This window comes from Hyperolius riggenbachi, chromosome 5, assembly GCF_040937935.1.
Source record: "Hyperolius riggenbachi isolate aHypRig1 chromosome 5, aHypRig1.pri, whole genome shotgun sequence".
In the NCBI taxonomy this organism is placed as follows: domain Eukaryota; kingdom Metazoa; phylum Chordata; class Amphibia; order Anura; family Hyperoliidae; genus Hyperolius; species Hyperolius riggenbachi.
The window spans coordinates 146,093,343-146,108,600 of record NC_090650.1 but is presented as its reverse complement, the minus strand read 5'-3'; the positions used below and the strand labels follow the sequence as shown (position 1 = coordinate 146,108,600).

Here is a 15,258-nt window from a genome sequence, read left to right as displayed (position 1 = left end):
ACGAAGGGAAGCGACTCTGCCGCCTGCCATCTGCTGCATCTTCGGGATTCAACAGGGGGAGCGCTTCCTTGCCGCCGGACTGCCGCTGTTTCCTCCCCCGCTCGCCTAGGCCACCCACGTGGAAGGGCTGCCCGCTACCTGCCAGCTGCTCCGGGTCCTACAAGGAAGGCTCCCACACTCTCCACAGCCTACCTACCTACCTCACCGCCTGCGCCCGGGCGACCATCGGTCCCTGCTATTCCCAGCCACACGTGCCTGTGCCTGTCTGCATCATCACAGGGCTCAGCTCTGCAGCCGACGGGTCCTCCACGGGCTCACCACGTGGAGAGGCCCCGTCTGGACCTGGATCTCCCCCCTCGTGTGCAAGCTCCTGCCACCTATGCGCCCAATACGCTTCCCACCTGCTCCGCCACATCCTCCTCAACCAACATCTCACTGGGGACATAAGGACTCCTTCTTCGTAGTAGTCTGGCCAGCTCCATCCCAGTCGCCCTGCCTGCTCAACTACCGGTAAGCCTGCTGCTGCCCTATTTGCTGCCTACCAGCTGCTGCCTCTGCCCTGCTGCTCCCTGCTCCTTGATATCAGCTGTGGCTGCTGCTGCAGGTCTGATCTCTATCTCAGCCTAACTTTTTACTTGCTTCGCACTGGGACATATGAACTACTGTTATGCTTTGCACTGGGACATATGAACTAATGTTATGCTTTTCCTGTATCAGGGCTAGAACTAATTGCTGCTGTTCCATAACGGGGTCAATGGGACTGTGATTTCTGTCTTTCTAGCGTGGTGCAGCTGTTGGGACGCGGTGATCTGGTCTGTACAGGGTACATGGTCTGGTGTCAATCCACCTCCCACAGGGCATATGGATTGTGCTGTCCTGCACCTGTTCGGGGGCATATGGACTGTGTTGATGTGCTCCTGCACGGCTGCTCTCCCTGACTGTCGGGGCCTACTCCAATGGTTACGTGCACCACAGTAGGCTGCCCCCCCCCCAGCAGAATGGTTGCTCAGTACCCCCCTTCACCTCCCGTCATGCCCCGCACTGCCTACACCAGGATGCAGCTCTCCCTCTGGGAATCCTGCAGCTCTTCCCTCCCGGACGGTGGTCTCCTTTACAATTCCGTCTGGAGCCACATCCAAAAAATCACCAGCCCTGACCCACTGGTCCGTTCAGGTCAGCGGCGCAGGTGTTGCCGGGCGGGGGCCCTTGTGAGATTGCGGAAAAGGGGTCTGCGCTCAGCCATTCCTTCGGCCCTCCTGGCTAATGTCCGCTCCCTTCCTAACAAGCTGGATGAACTTTGCCTTATCAGTAACAAGTAGGCAATAATACCCCAGTCATCTGCTTCACGGAAACGTGGCTACAGGAGGCCATCCCAGACAATGCCCTTCTCCTCCCGGGCTTCAACATTATACGTGCAGACCGTGACCCCACCCTCTCGGGGGAAAAAGAAAGGTGGGGGAATCTGTTTCTATGTCAGCTCCGCATGGAGCCCAAGCACATCAGTACTAGTCAAAAAGTGCACCCCCAACCTCGAACTATTACTCATTAACTGCAAGCCTACATACTCGCCCAGAGAGTTCTCCTCCTACGTCCTCGCAGGTGTGTACATTCCTCCTGACGCTGACGTTAAATCTGCTCACCGGGACCTCAGCGACACCATCATGCAGTGGGAGACATCCCTTCCAGACTCTCTGTTTATCATCATGGGCGACTTCAACAAAGCGAACCTCCGGAATGAGCTCCCACGCTACCAACAGCACGTGGACTGCCCTACCAGGAACGGCAGCACTCTTGACCACTGTTATACGCCTCTGAAGGACGCTGACAAGGCCGTCTCGTGGGCAGCCCTTGGTTCCTCTGACCATTGCCTCATCCACCTGGTTCCCACCTACAGAAGGCACTTGGAGTCAGCGAAACCAGTCCTGAGGTCCACTAAAGTGTGGTCTAATGAAGCCAGGCTCCAACTCCAGGAGTGTTTTGACTGCACGGACTGGAAGGCACTGGAATCACCAGACCTAGATGAGTGGGCTGATGCTGTTTCATCCTATATCAGCTTCTGTGAGGAATCCTGTGTACCCACCAGGTCCTTCAAGATTTACCCTAACGATAAACCGTGGTTCTCAAACAAGTTGCGTCAACTGCGGAAGCGTAAGGAAGCCGCCCATAAGTCTGGCTCCCTGGAGGACTTCAGGTCGGCAAGGAACTCCCTCAACAGGGAACTGCGTGCTGCAAAACAGTCATATGCTGAAAAAATTCAGAACAATCTCCGCTCAAACGACCCTCAGGCTGTCTGGAAGGGCCTGAAGGCTGCCACTAGCTATAAGCCCCCACCCCAACAGGCTACTCCTTGCTCCGAGCTGGTCGAGGAACTCAGCAACTTTTACTGCAGGTTTGAGGTCCCGGCTACCCCTGGGGGGCAGTCAACTCCTTATGCCCTGCCCCCGCCCCTGCTGCTGGGCGCACTGAACCTAGCTCGAGCACATGCCCTTTCCTGACAGTATCCGAGACCGATGTTCTTCGCCTTCTGTCTTCCTTGAATGCCAGGAAAGCATCTGGCCCTGATGGCGTGTCGCCGGCATCTCTGAAGTCTTGCTCACGGCAGCTGGCCCCCGTCCTCACCTCTATCTATGCCAGGTCCCTCGGGGAAGGGAAGGTCCCTACATGTTTCAAGGAATCCACCATCATTCCCGTCCCGAAAAAGCAAGGGGTTTCAGACCTAAACAACTTCAGGCCTGTGGCCCTTACATCAGTGGTCATGAAGACCTTTGAAAAAGTGGTCCTGTCTCTGCTCAAGAACACTACTCTAGACCGATTGGACCCTCTCCAGTTCCCATACAGAGCAAACAGGTCCACAGACTATACTACCAACATCTGCCTGGAATTTATCACTGACCACCTAGACAGGCCAAACTCTTATGCTAGAATCCTTCTCCTGGACTTCAGCTCGGCCTTTAACACTATCTGCCCCTGTATTCTGCATGACAATCTCACGGAGTTGGAAGTTCATCCTACTCTTCGTCTCTGGATCACAGACTTTCTCTCGAACAGGTCCCAGGTTGTGAAGCTGGGCGACATATTCTCCAGAAACAGAGTGACAAACACTGGAGCCCCTCAGGGCTGCGTCTTGTCACCATTTCTGTTCTCTCTATATACGAATAACTGCACATTCACTGCGGACTCTGTCAAAATGATCAAATTTGCGGACGATACCACAATTGTTGGCCTTGTTAGTGAGAATGACGAGCAGGCCTACCGCCAGGAGGTCGACAGAGTCTGCAATTGGTGTAGAGAGAATAGGCTGGTTCTCAACACAGCCAAAACTGTGGAGATGGTAAATGATTTCAGGAAGTATACCAGTAATCCCCCTCCCCCCCTCCCCCCCAATGTACATCGAGGGCACCAAAGTCGCTAGGGTCCCCAGCGTCCACCTTCTGGGTACGACCATCTCTGACGACCTGACCTGGAAGGCTAATACCACCGCAACTCAGAAGAAGGCTCAGCAAAGACTCTTCTTCCTTCGCCAACTAAAGAAGTTTGGTATGGCCCAAGAACTTCTGAGGTCCTTCTACTCTGCGACGATAGAGTCAGTTCTCTGCTCATCCATCCTGGTCTGGTTTGCTGGCTGCACCACCAGTGACAGATAAAAACTTCAGAGGATCAGCTCTGCGGAGAGGATAATCGGGAAACCTCTTTCCCCTCTAGATCTCATCTACAACACCAGGCTGCGTAACAGAGCAATAAAATTGTGGGTGACCACTCACACCCTGGTCACAGTTTTTTCAGGCGACTCAAACTAGGTCGGAGGTTCCAGTCCATCCCTGCAAAAACCAGTAGGCGCATGAACACCTTTTTCCCCACTGCCATTAGACTCTTGAATTCTGCCCGTTCTACTGTCCCCCCCTGTAGCCGTCTGTAGTCTAACATCCGACCTCGGCTGTGGCTGCTTGTTATCTGCCTTGTTTAGGTCATGCCATTGTTATCTGCTGTCACACACTGCTGTTCCTGCTGGTCCCTACCACAAATGTGTATTCTCTGTCCTGTTGTATTAATCATGTTCTGTTGTACTACTCTTGCTCTGTTGTACTACTCCTGTCTGTTGTTTTGACTCTTACTTTGCCTATCAATGTGCCAAATCCAATTCCGGGCACGGCCCACCCGTGCTTGGCGAAATAAAGAAATTCTGATTCTGATTCTGAAATTCTGACATACACAGCCCATTGAAAGTGGCAAAGGCAGATTTGCGTTTTTTAAATAATGAAATTAGCTCTCAGGATTGTATAATGTGTTTTTTCCCTGACTTCCTAAAAATCACTGAAAATCCACCAACAACAATAAAACATTTGTAAAGTGCTTTTCTCCCATAGGACCCATAAGCTTGTCTCAGATCAGTACATAGTGGTGTGTACAGGGGAAAAAGTTATGTGATCATAAATGCCAGACTAAACAGGTGGCTTTTCAATTTGGATTTAAACCTGTCCAGGGTTGGAAAACTCCAACTTCATACACATGTTCTCAGGAATTTCCCAAATATAAGACAATTTCTGCAGGTAGATCAATTCCACTTCCATATTGCCACTTAACCTTTTAGCATCCACACAAAGAAAAACTTTATGTGGATGCAGTGCCCAATTTTTTCTGTTGCTGGGGAAGTTTGCCTTTCTCAGCTTGGCAGGCTGTGCAGAGTGGCACAAGGAGCAGATATATTTACCAATCCAGACGACCGGATAGGCTTATTTTCTTCCTCCATCTGCGGCGCTGTAAACCTGGCATCCTCTTCTGAGTTTCAATCACGTTATGACAGAGATAGATAATGCCCGCGTTACAGCACTACCTGGTGGGGATAGAGGGGTGATGGAAGAGTCTCTAAGGAAATTGTTTGAAGGTTATTGTTGTCAAAATGGAACAATGCGCAGTAGAAAGAAAAAAAAAGCAGTTGCATCTGTTTAAAGGAATCATCGGGCTATTTAAAGAGACACTGAAGCGAAAAAAATATATGATATAATGAATTGGTTGTGTACTATGAATAATTACTAGAAGATTAGCAGCAAAGAAAATATTCTCATATTTTTATTTTCAGGTATATAGTGTTTTTTCTAACATTGCATCATTCTCTAATATGTGCAGATTACACAACACTCAGCATTCAAAATGATTATTTCAGAGCAGTCTGTGAACTAATGACCTCTCCTCTGCCAGAGGAAAAGTAAATAGTTAACTAACAGTTGAGATAATAAAAGTCAGAAAACAGCCCTCTCCACGACTTTAAAAGTCGTAGAGATAATGGCTTTTTTGTATAGAGATAACAACTGGAGTTTCTTAACTCTTCCTGTACTGGAAACAAATAGACTGATGTATCTGATCTTAATGTTTTATTTCTTAGCTGTACTACACATACAAATCATAATATCATAGTTTTTTTTCGCTTCAGTGTCTCTTTAAGCTAGGCAAGAGCTACTTACCCAGGGCTTCCTCCAGCCCGTTGCAGCCGATATGTCCCTTGACGCAGCTCCGCTCCCAGCAGGGTCCCCGCCGGTGCATAGGTCAACCTCGCGAGGTCGTCCTCTACTGCGCCTGCGCCACTGTCAATCAGTCACACATGGGCTGGAGTGTTATGCGCAGGCAGTAGATTTTGCCTAGCTTAAATAGCCTGATGATTCCTTTAAAGAGTGTCAACTACCTAGACTGTCAACTACCTGACTTTCTTTAGTAGTAAAATAACAAAAATTTACCATTACAGTAACCAAGACCCAAAAACTCAGTTGAAACAAGTAAACAATTCATATTGTACACTGTGGCATTAATGAAAGCATCTCTATTATGCAACAAAAGCTTTGACAATGTTCTCATATCTTATTAGTGTGAGACTGTCATAAGAAAATGGTAGCTTTTTAGTATCTGTGTCCTAAGTTCACGTGCCAAAACATACTGGTACACTTGGCAAAAAATTTGCCAGAGCTATTGACTAATGTTGCAAGTTATAAGCTGGGTGCATTACATAATCTTGCCAGTAAGGCCAAGAACACATACAAGTAATTTCCATTTCAGCAACAACTGCAGTCACATCCTTTACATTATGAAAAGTAACCTAGCCAGCTACAGAAACAATAGTGCTTTACTACCAGCTGGAACAATCGCAGAAGTATTTCAGCTTGCAGTGAAGAACATTGTTTTAGTCACAAGCAAGACAGCATAATATTATATAAAGGCAAGCATGGGATTCCCCAATATCAATTTTCAAAAATTGTCAGGAGGTTCCCTCATCAAATTTTGCCTCAGTACTGATATTCTCCCACACATGCAACTGGTTGCAAAAAGTTGAAACTTAGATTTTAGCATTCACGTTGCTTTTCTCCGCTGCAGAGCCACAGTAAAGGGATGACCAGGTGCCTTGTTTTGCTTTTTACATGCCTGGCGACTGAGCAAACCATTACAGAAGAATGTGACTTCCATACAGCAATTCCTGTTAGGACATCTTTACAATTGATTGTGTCAATAAAACATCATGAAAACCAGAAAATACAAGAATGTGTAATATTTGCTAACATCTTTACAATGGAAAGGTTTTATGTTGCTTAATAAGATGTATATATAAGATTCCACTTTAACGGCAAATGTGCAGCACAATGAATCAAGGTCATTTATTGTTGCAGACTTTATCCCTATACTTTTTTTTTTTTCAAACAAAGTGGTTTGTGTTGTAAAGGCATACCTATACCGCGAGTTTCTCTGTAGAACCGTGACAGGTATAAACTGATTTCTTTAAAGCACTGTAGAAAATTGACAATGCTATATAAATGCATACAAAATATAAATGATTTTTTAATGAAAGTGGAGTTGCATGGTAAAGTGAGCCTGAAGTGGAAGGGATACGGAGGCTGCCATCTTTATTCCCTTATAAACAATGGCAGTTGCCTGGCTGTCATGCTGAACTTTAGGCTGTAGATGCTTTTTAGTCACACACCTGCAACAAGCATGCAGCTAGTGGAGTTAGACCATAGTCAAAGCATCTGATCTGCATGCTCATTCTGGGCCAGTTACTCTGGCATTGAGCACACCACTTTGATTTGCATGTTTTGAAGCATGCAGCAAAATGCTCACCAATGCTTGGGAATTGCACATTGTTCGTGGTACATGTTGTTTTTCTGCAATTTATTAAAAATCTGACAGATTTTTCCACACAATATAGTTCCACAAGATATGTGTGTACCTAATCACAAACAAACGCAGAACATTGTGCACAGAAAACACAATTATAATCGTAAAGCACAAAACAAAAACCAAATCACACAAAAAAACAGTAGGGTAAGTATTAAACTATTAAAAGCAGAGCGTCCGCTTTAAGGCTGGTTTCACATTGGGACGTTACAGGCTGCCGTTACAGCAGCCAGTAACGCAGCCCAACTCACAGCAATAATAAATCAATGGGCTGTTCACAGTGCCCACATTGCATTACATTGTAACGCTGCACGTTCTGGGAAAGTGCAGCATGCTGTACGTTATACTGGGCTAAGCCACGTTAGACTGTTTGCACATGCACAGTAATGTTGGAGGAGGAGGTCTCCCCTCCTCCTACGCCGCCAGCCACATGGCTAATTAATTTTCACTGCACTGTGGAGACTCGTGGTGGAACTGTAGTGTTGTCCGGATCATGAACAAATCGTTCATTTGATCCGGATCTTTTTTGTGAGTCGAGTCATCCGGATCATCACAATGAAAGATTCGGTTCACAGTGGATATCTGTCTGGAAGAAACAGGAACATACAGAATGTACAGTGCAGGGAAAGTCCTGTCCTGCTAGTCATTTCACCCAGTCTGCTTCCCTAGTAAAATTATTCAAATGATTCGGTTCAAAGATCCAGATCTTTTCATTTACCGATTCAAATGATCCAAATCCTTAAAAAGATCCAGACTTTCTATCACTAACCTGGAGCGGCTGCTTTGAGAGCTGCATAATGTCCAACTTCAACACCACCATGCGTTGCGTTAGGGACACGTTATGCGACTGTAACGTCCCCTAAAACGCAACGTCTTGGTGGGAAAGTAGCCTAAAAGTCAGGCAACTGGCATTGTTTATTAGGCAACGAAGATGGCAGCCTCTGCATTGCTCTCACTTTTCGTATGTGTGATCTGAAATAGTTAACTATTTCCACAGTAGTGCAATGTCACAGGAGAAAGGTGCTACTCTGTTTATTTTGGAAAAAACGGTACTGGCAAAACACATATAATCAACAAAAAAAAAAAATGTCGGTGTAGACAAAGAAATAAAGACAATTTGAAAGTATTTGGAAGGCAACATATGGCTGAAAGCAGGAAGTTACATAGAAAGATACATCATTTAAGCAAAGTTTAAAAACATGAGAATGATTTCCAATGAGGACTGCTAGAAGGTCGTCATATTCATCTCTGTGTGGTCAGTATCTTAACTGCATGTCATTACCTAGTATTTATATTGACTGCTCACTAGCACATTTTAATGAGAGCTGCAGGGATGATCAGTTGTGTGGTTTGATTCAATTATCTGGCCTTGCATCATTTCAGCAGATGGTTCAGACCATTTGACTTTTATGAGGTGTCTTAGATGGAGCATAAAAGTAATTGAAAGAACTTACTGGTACGAACTTGATGTATTCAAACATAAATGAGAGATAATCTAGAGATGCCTGCTAAATATGGAGATGAATGCAGGCAGCTGTTATGCAGTATGCACTTTTTTGGCTTTCAACTTATGCTTTTGAGAATAAAAGTTTGTCAATTCACTTTTGTGAGAAAGGGTAAATACCACCATAAAACTAATTGGTGTGTGTTTGGTTAGTTATAAATGCAGATTCATACAATTATTATAAAATGAATATATATACAGAGAGAGACAGAGAGAAAGAGATCAAAATCATATTAATACATTTATAACGGTAGGTCCCTCACAAAAATCTGACCTAAGACTATGATCGAGAACAATAGACATTCACTGTGGTATTAATAAAGTGTGAGCTCCTCTAAAGGGATAGAAAGTGACATGACTGCATACTCTGTAAATTGCTGCAGAATATAGAGGAAACCCATGCAGCCATAGGCGAGAACATACAAACTCAGTGCAGATAATGCACAGGCTGGGATTTGAAATGGGGACCATCCACTACACTACCGTGCCACCCAACTGACAATGAAAAATCCAGGACAGGGAAGTAGATCTTTCAGAAATAGACAGGGTCAGAATTAAACAGTGCCCAAGAGAAAGCTTTCAAAATCCTATTTAGTTCATGGTGAGCTGGAACAGGTGAGGATATGGTCTGTCTCCAATCCAATCTGCTTAATGTCTACAAAAAAATATGAGGGTAATCCTGACATAATGGCTATAAAGTTCAAAACGATTGGGACTTTAGATTATTATATTCCACACTAGATCATGCTCAAGAAATCTGGTGTTAGGTCCCATGGCTTTCAAACCATGTCGAGTCACAACAGGCCATATCATGATCGCATCCCAACACGCAATGATATCACTATGAGGCTAAAACAATGGGCGGGTTCCATCGGGATGCAGTGCATTTACAGGGAAACCTCAGTGTTTACAGAGGCAGTGAGGCATACTTTCGTCATATGCCTCCCTGTTTAGTCCTATCACAAGATTAACAAACAAGGCAATTTTTTGGCTGCATTAAGCAACGTTGGGGTGTGATTATATTGCAATGCAATGTTCTCAGTGTGAAAGCGCCTAATAGTGAAAGACATTTTAGAGAAACCTAGAAAATGCTGTAATCTGTTTTATGATGGTAATAAAGCAAAAAAACTTACAGTTTTCACAAGAATATCTTCTGCCTAGGGGCAAAGTGAAGCCTTTTATTTAATCACAGAAGATTGAAAGAAAAAAAAAAACAGTTCTAGAGTGAGCTGCGGATCCCATATATTTTAAGACACAAAACACATTTCATGTTTTGCAAAAAAAAGTCAGAATATCCCTAGAAAATATTTACGGTAGTTGTCCATATAGTTTTACTGCAGAGAAAGTGCAAAGACTCCAAAAATCCAGTGAGCTACATAGGAGCGGACTGACAACTCATGGGGACCCAGGGTAATATATAATGGGGCCCCGTACACCCGCATGCCAAACCTCTTTGCGCGGCGGAGGCGTAGGTGCCTCCAATATAGGTAGCCAGTACAATTGCCCCCAGTATAGGTGGGATAGGTAGGTTCCCCCAGTATAGGTTAGTTAAGTAGGTGCTCCCAGTATAGGTTAGTTAAGTAGGTCCCCCCAGTATAGGTTAGATATTTAGGTGCCCTGAGTATAGGTTACATAGGTAGGTGCCCCGAATATAGGTTAGATAGGTAGGTGCCCCATATAGGTTAGATAGGTAGGTGCCCACAGTATAGGTTAAATAGGTAAGTTCACCCAGTATAGGTTAGATAGGTAGGTGCCTCCAGTATAGGTTAGATAGATAGGTGGCCCACAGCAGCGGGGGGAGCAGGCATAGTAGTTACAACTCACCTTCTGCCGCTGATCCCCCTAGCCTCTATCTCTTTCCTCTCCCGGCATCTGTCGCATTGGTAACAGTGCCCCCTGTGATGACATGCGGTCACGTCATCACAGGGAGGTACTGTTACCAACACGATGGACACCTGGGAGAGAGGAAGGAGATAGAGGCTGCGGAGGATCGGCAGCGGAAGGTGAGTTGTAACTACTATGCACGCTCCCCCCACCGCTGCGCCCCCCTCCCTGCCTCTCAATCGTGCCTGAAATAATATTTTTTTTAAATTGTGGTCCTTTAACCCATTAGCAGCTTCAATTGAGTTATCTCGTTTGAGATAAGTGCACTGCTTTTGGCCTCAGTTGGCAGAACTCATTGTGCTGTAAATTCTTTGGAATGCTTTTATCTTTCCCTGCTGACATAAAATACAGAAACTTAAAGCAGAAGTCCTCTGTATCGTCTAACACTGTCCCCCCCCCCCCCCCCCCATGACAAGTGGCCACAAAACCACATTACAGTAGTACGATTTAGTAACAAGCTGTGAGAAAACGCGGAAGAGCCGCCGCCATGAGCCAGCGGCAGGCTGCTCTTTCCGCGCACAGTGGCACCACACACGGAGAGGCAGCCGCCTCCTCTCAGCATGAGGCGGCTGTCTCCGTGCAGGGATCTACGGAGCGCGCATGCCCCCGCTGCGGAGGTACCGCAGAGCGGGGCTGGTGTGGCTGGGACATTATAGTCCCTCTAGATTTAGAGTGACGCGCGCGCGCACTCAGGCAGGGTTTATATGACAGCCAGAAATAGTCAGCTGACCAGGCTGGTCAGCTGACTCTGGCTCCGTTCCTCATTGGTCCAGCACTTAGGGAGGTGCTGGAGAGGGACATGTGTATATATACTGCTGGTGGTTCACTTGTTCAGGGTCTGGCGTTGCGATCACATATGTGGGAGCACCCAGATCCGTAGTCAGATCCGCAAGTGTGCCGGGACCAGCTGGAGCTGTAATCCTACACTTAGCTAGATTCTGTTGATAGCTAAAGTACTAGTTTGATTGTGTTTATCTGTTATGACCCTTTGCCTGCCTTGACTATCCTCCTGAACTCTGATCTTGTACCCCGATATTTCTGACTCTCTGTTGCCGAACCCCGGCTCGTTCCTAGACTCCGCCTCTGCCTCCTGATTTTGTACCTCGATATATCTGATACCCTGTTGCCAAACCTCGCCTGTACTTCGACTCTGCCTTTGCCTCCTGATCTTGTACCTTATCTGTCCGTGTGTATCGACCTGGCTTGTCCGACCTCGAGAACCGACCTCACTGTTGGAGGCGGTTCCCCGTCCTGTCAGTGACACCTCCTTCCGAGTGTCACTTTCAGACTATCCTTTCTACTGTCAGTCTGACTCCTCCCGTCTTGGAGAGCTCAGGTCTGCGGTAGGAATCTGTGCAGTACTCCTTGCTGCACTGAGGCATAGTCCTCTAAGTGTTACTGTTACACCAAACACTCCACTCAGGTGAACAGAGGTTAGCTAGTATATCGGATTATCGGTGATACTGCAGATCACTTATAATCTGGTATACATCTGTATTCCCAGTGATACTGCAGATCACCGGTAATCAGATCCTCTCTGTGCTTCACCGATCGTTACACAAGCAAATGTAAAAAATAAGAAATAGAAAAAACGTGCTAAAATAAATTGGCCTGGAGCAATTGCAAGCCTCTAAATAAATTGGCTGCTAAAGGGTTAATAAATTAACAATATTAATTGATTGGTTATGATGAATTGGTGCATATTTACTGACTGCACCAACTTACTATTTAAGCCAACTACAGGATAACATCTGCCAATTGTTTTAATTCTATGCTCTTATGTTTTCATGTACTTGCATAATACGGACCAAGGCACTTAAATTATTCCTAGAAACACTGTCTCAATGGTAAACAGTTTAAAAAAAAAATCTCTTTAAATGCAGCACAGCGGACGCTGAGATTAGAAAATACATCAAGATAAACAAACACCATTTTGGAATTAATAGTTTGGAGACTATGCAGAAAACAGGATGATCTTGACATTTTCACATTTATCACAAAATCTCTTTAAGTATGAGCAGAACTATTTTTAATTAAACGGATAGTACTTAAGGCTAATCCTCTACTGGGTACCAGTTGTGCAAATAGAAACAGCAAACGGCTGCATTGGAAAACAAAACAAGACCATAAAAATCAATGGAGGAAAGAAAAGCCAAAGCTCTTATCTCTTGGATGCTCTGCAGTTTACTCAAGGTTTCAAATGTCAAAAATTGCACGGGGAGAATGAAAGACTGTTTCTGATATAATATACATATGGGGACTTACCGGTATTATAATTTTCCCAGGCTGGAATAATGCTATCACTGCTTCGGATGTGGACAGAAGCTGCCCATTGAAGCAAGGAGATTTCCACTGAAGAACAAAGTGCTGGGTTTAACTGCTTAAACTGCTGTTCGACTACCAATTTTTTTGTGGTAGTAGATTAATGCTGTAAATAATCTTTTAGAGCAAAGAGGAAATGCTGCGTTTCCTACCACTTTCAAGAATTTCGGCCTGATTCACTAAATGCAGATAAAGTTGCCAAGCCCAGGAAGCATACATTAATTTAACCGTTACTAGCATAGAGGAGCCACCAACTATTAGCGGCCCTGGCATTATCATGTTAATACCTGCATTGCTATGGTAACATGTGGTTAAAGAGGAGCTGTTAGGTATAAGGTCTCAGAGAAAATAAACACATATATCAGTAGCTAAAGATTGGCTGTACTTACATTACATATGCATTTCACTGTCCACGTTTGGATTTCACAGAATTTGTATATAGTATATGCAGAGATAGATGCTCCTGACAGCTCATGGCAGGCTCCATGTTTTTCTGTCAAATGTGTCGTCATGTCCTGCCTGCTTCCTGATCACAGATAAGCTCCTACTTGAACAACACAGTGTGCAGTGAATATTAATGAGCCATGTGGCTAGGAACAATAGCTGACTCCTGCAGTGTACTCTGCCCGAGATTTATCAGTGCTACGCGATTACAAGCTGCTGTAACGTCTCATTAGCAGCCGAGGGGAGAGCCCCAGAATGCTTTGCAGTATGGTATGCGGCTTGCGTCTTCTTAAGAATAACAGACTTGCTGATAAGCACACATCAAAGGTAACTGAGATTTTTATCTTCACTAATTGCTTTTGGGCTTCCTTCTAAACTGTTTAACACAGGAGAATAGAGGTTTAAATTAGCTTCTGCAGCCTGACAGTTACTCTTTAACGCACATGTTGCCAATGAGTAAATGGAGGGTGTTCCTCATGTGCTAGTAAGGGTAAAATTGACATGCACTGCCTACGCTCAGCAACTTTACTGGAGTTTAGTGCATTAAAGTAGACCCAAATTAAAAATACAAGATTTCAGAAATAAAATCTATTTTCTAAATTATAATAAATAGCAGCCTTTTTTCATCTGCATGATGCTAAATATAAAATATTTTACATTTACTGGAGGAACCCCTCCCTTCTTTTCGTATTGCTGGGACAGAATCCGGCAAAGGAGTAGGTGGTGTCCGGCAAAGGAGGAATTGCTAATGGCTGCCACCTGTATAACCCTAGTTATGGAAAGTGAAGGGTGAAAAGCATGCACTGAAATGCTCACAGACTTGAAGGAGTGTTTATTTATCTTTGTATGTGTCAGAGTAGTGCAACTAAATATTTTGAATAAAAAAAATGTTTGGTTTGGTTCCGCTTTAAGCATTGTAGTCATAAGTTCGCTTTAAGGTAAATTCTACAAAAGGCAACTTGGTTTGTAAAAAAAAATCAAGCAACCGCTTAGTGATAACTAAGTATACATTTCAATTTAGAAATGATAAATAAAACTGGTGAAACTTATACTGAAACTGATAAATGGTAACTGATGTCTTTCAACATCATATACATTATGACTTTATTAACAGCAATATCATGTTGGTACCTTCTGTGCTACTATTTAATGTAGACAAATGACAGCCTTTTTACCTCCATACATGTCAGTGCTAGGCATGTGGTGTGGTTAATAGGTTGCTAACAAGCTCATTGGCCTCGATTCATAAAGCCTTCCAGCATGCGGAAATGCTGAAAACAGCCGATTTTACCGAACACTGAACAAAATGTGTATTCATAAAGCTGTTTCCGCATGCGGAGCTGACATTCCGGAGCAGAGTGATAAATCCCCGCCTTATGCAGCGATTCTAGGCGGAAATGTAACAAAATGTCCATTCATAAAAATTAGAGCAAGCGGTATGCGGACGGGAAATACCGCTTGCTCGGATGTAGCGATAAGCGTGCGGAGTACAGGTAAGTCAATGGGACAGACCTCCCAAGCAGCAGCAGAGAAACAGCGCACTGAGGAACTCAGCCAGCTCCTGTGTTTCCGCAAGGCTCCCGACAGCCTACCGCCTGCCTACAGTGGGAAATCTCCGCTCTGCTATCGCAAGTGGCAACATTTTATGAATGACCACCCAGAAGTCTGAAATACCGAGCGTGGAGTTTCCCCGCACTGATTTATTTATGAATCGAGGCCAATATGTTGCATCTAAGCATGTCTGTGGACACACTCAAACATGAAGCTAATTGGTCTCTCTCTCTCTCTCTCTCTCTCTCTCTCTCTCTCTCTCTCTCTCTCTCTCTCTCTCTCTCTCTCTCTCTCTCTCTCTCTCTCTCTCTCTCTCTCTATATATATACACACACACACAGTCGGTTGCAAAAGTATTCGGCCCCCTTAAAGTTTTCCACATTTTGTCATATTTCTGC

General features: G+C 44.8%; 1 protein-coding gene across 6 annotated transcripts in view; it reads right to left on the bottom strand.

Moving 5' to 3' along the window:
• TPK1 (thiamin pyrophosphokinase 1) overlaps window positions 1–15,258 on the bottom strand; it is a 763,520-nt gene that overhangs the window by 621,523 nt on the left and 126,739 nt on the right. The gene's annotated exons all lie outside the window — the stretch shown is intronic.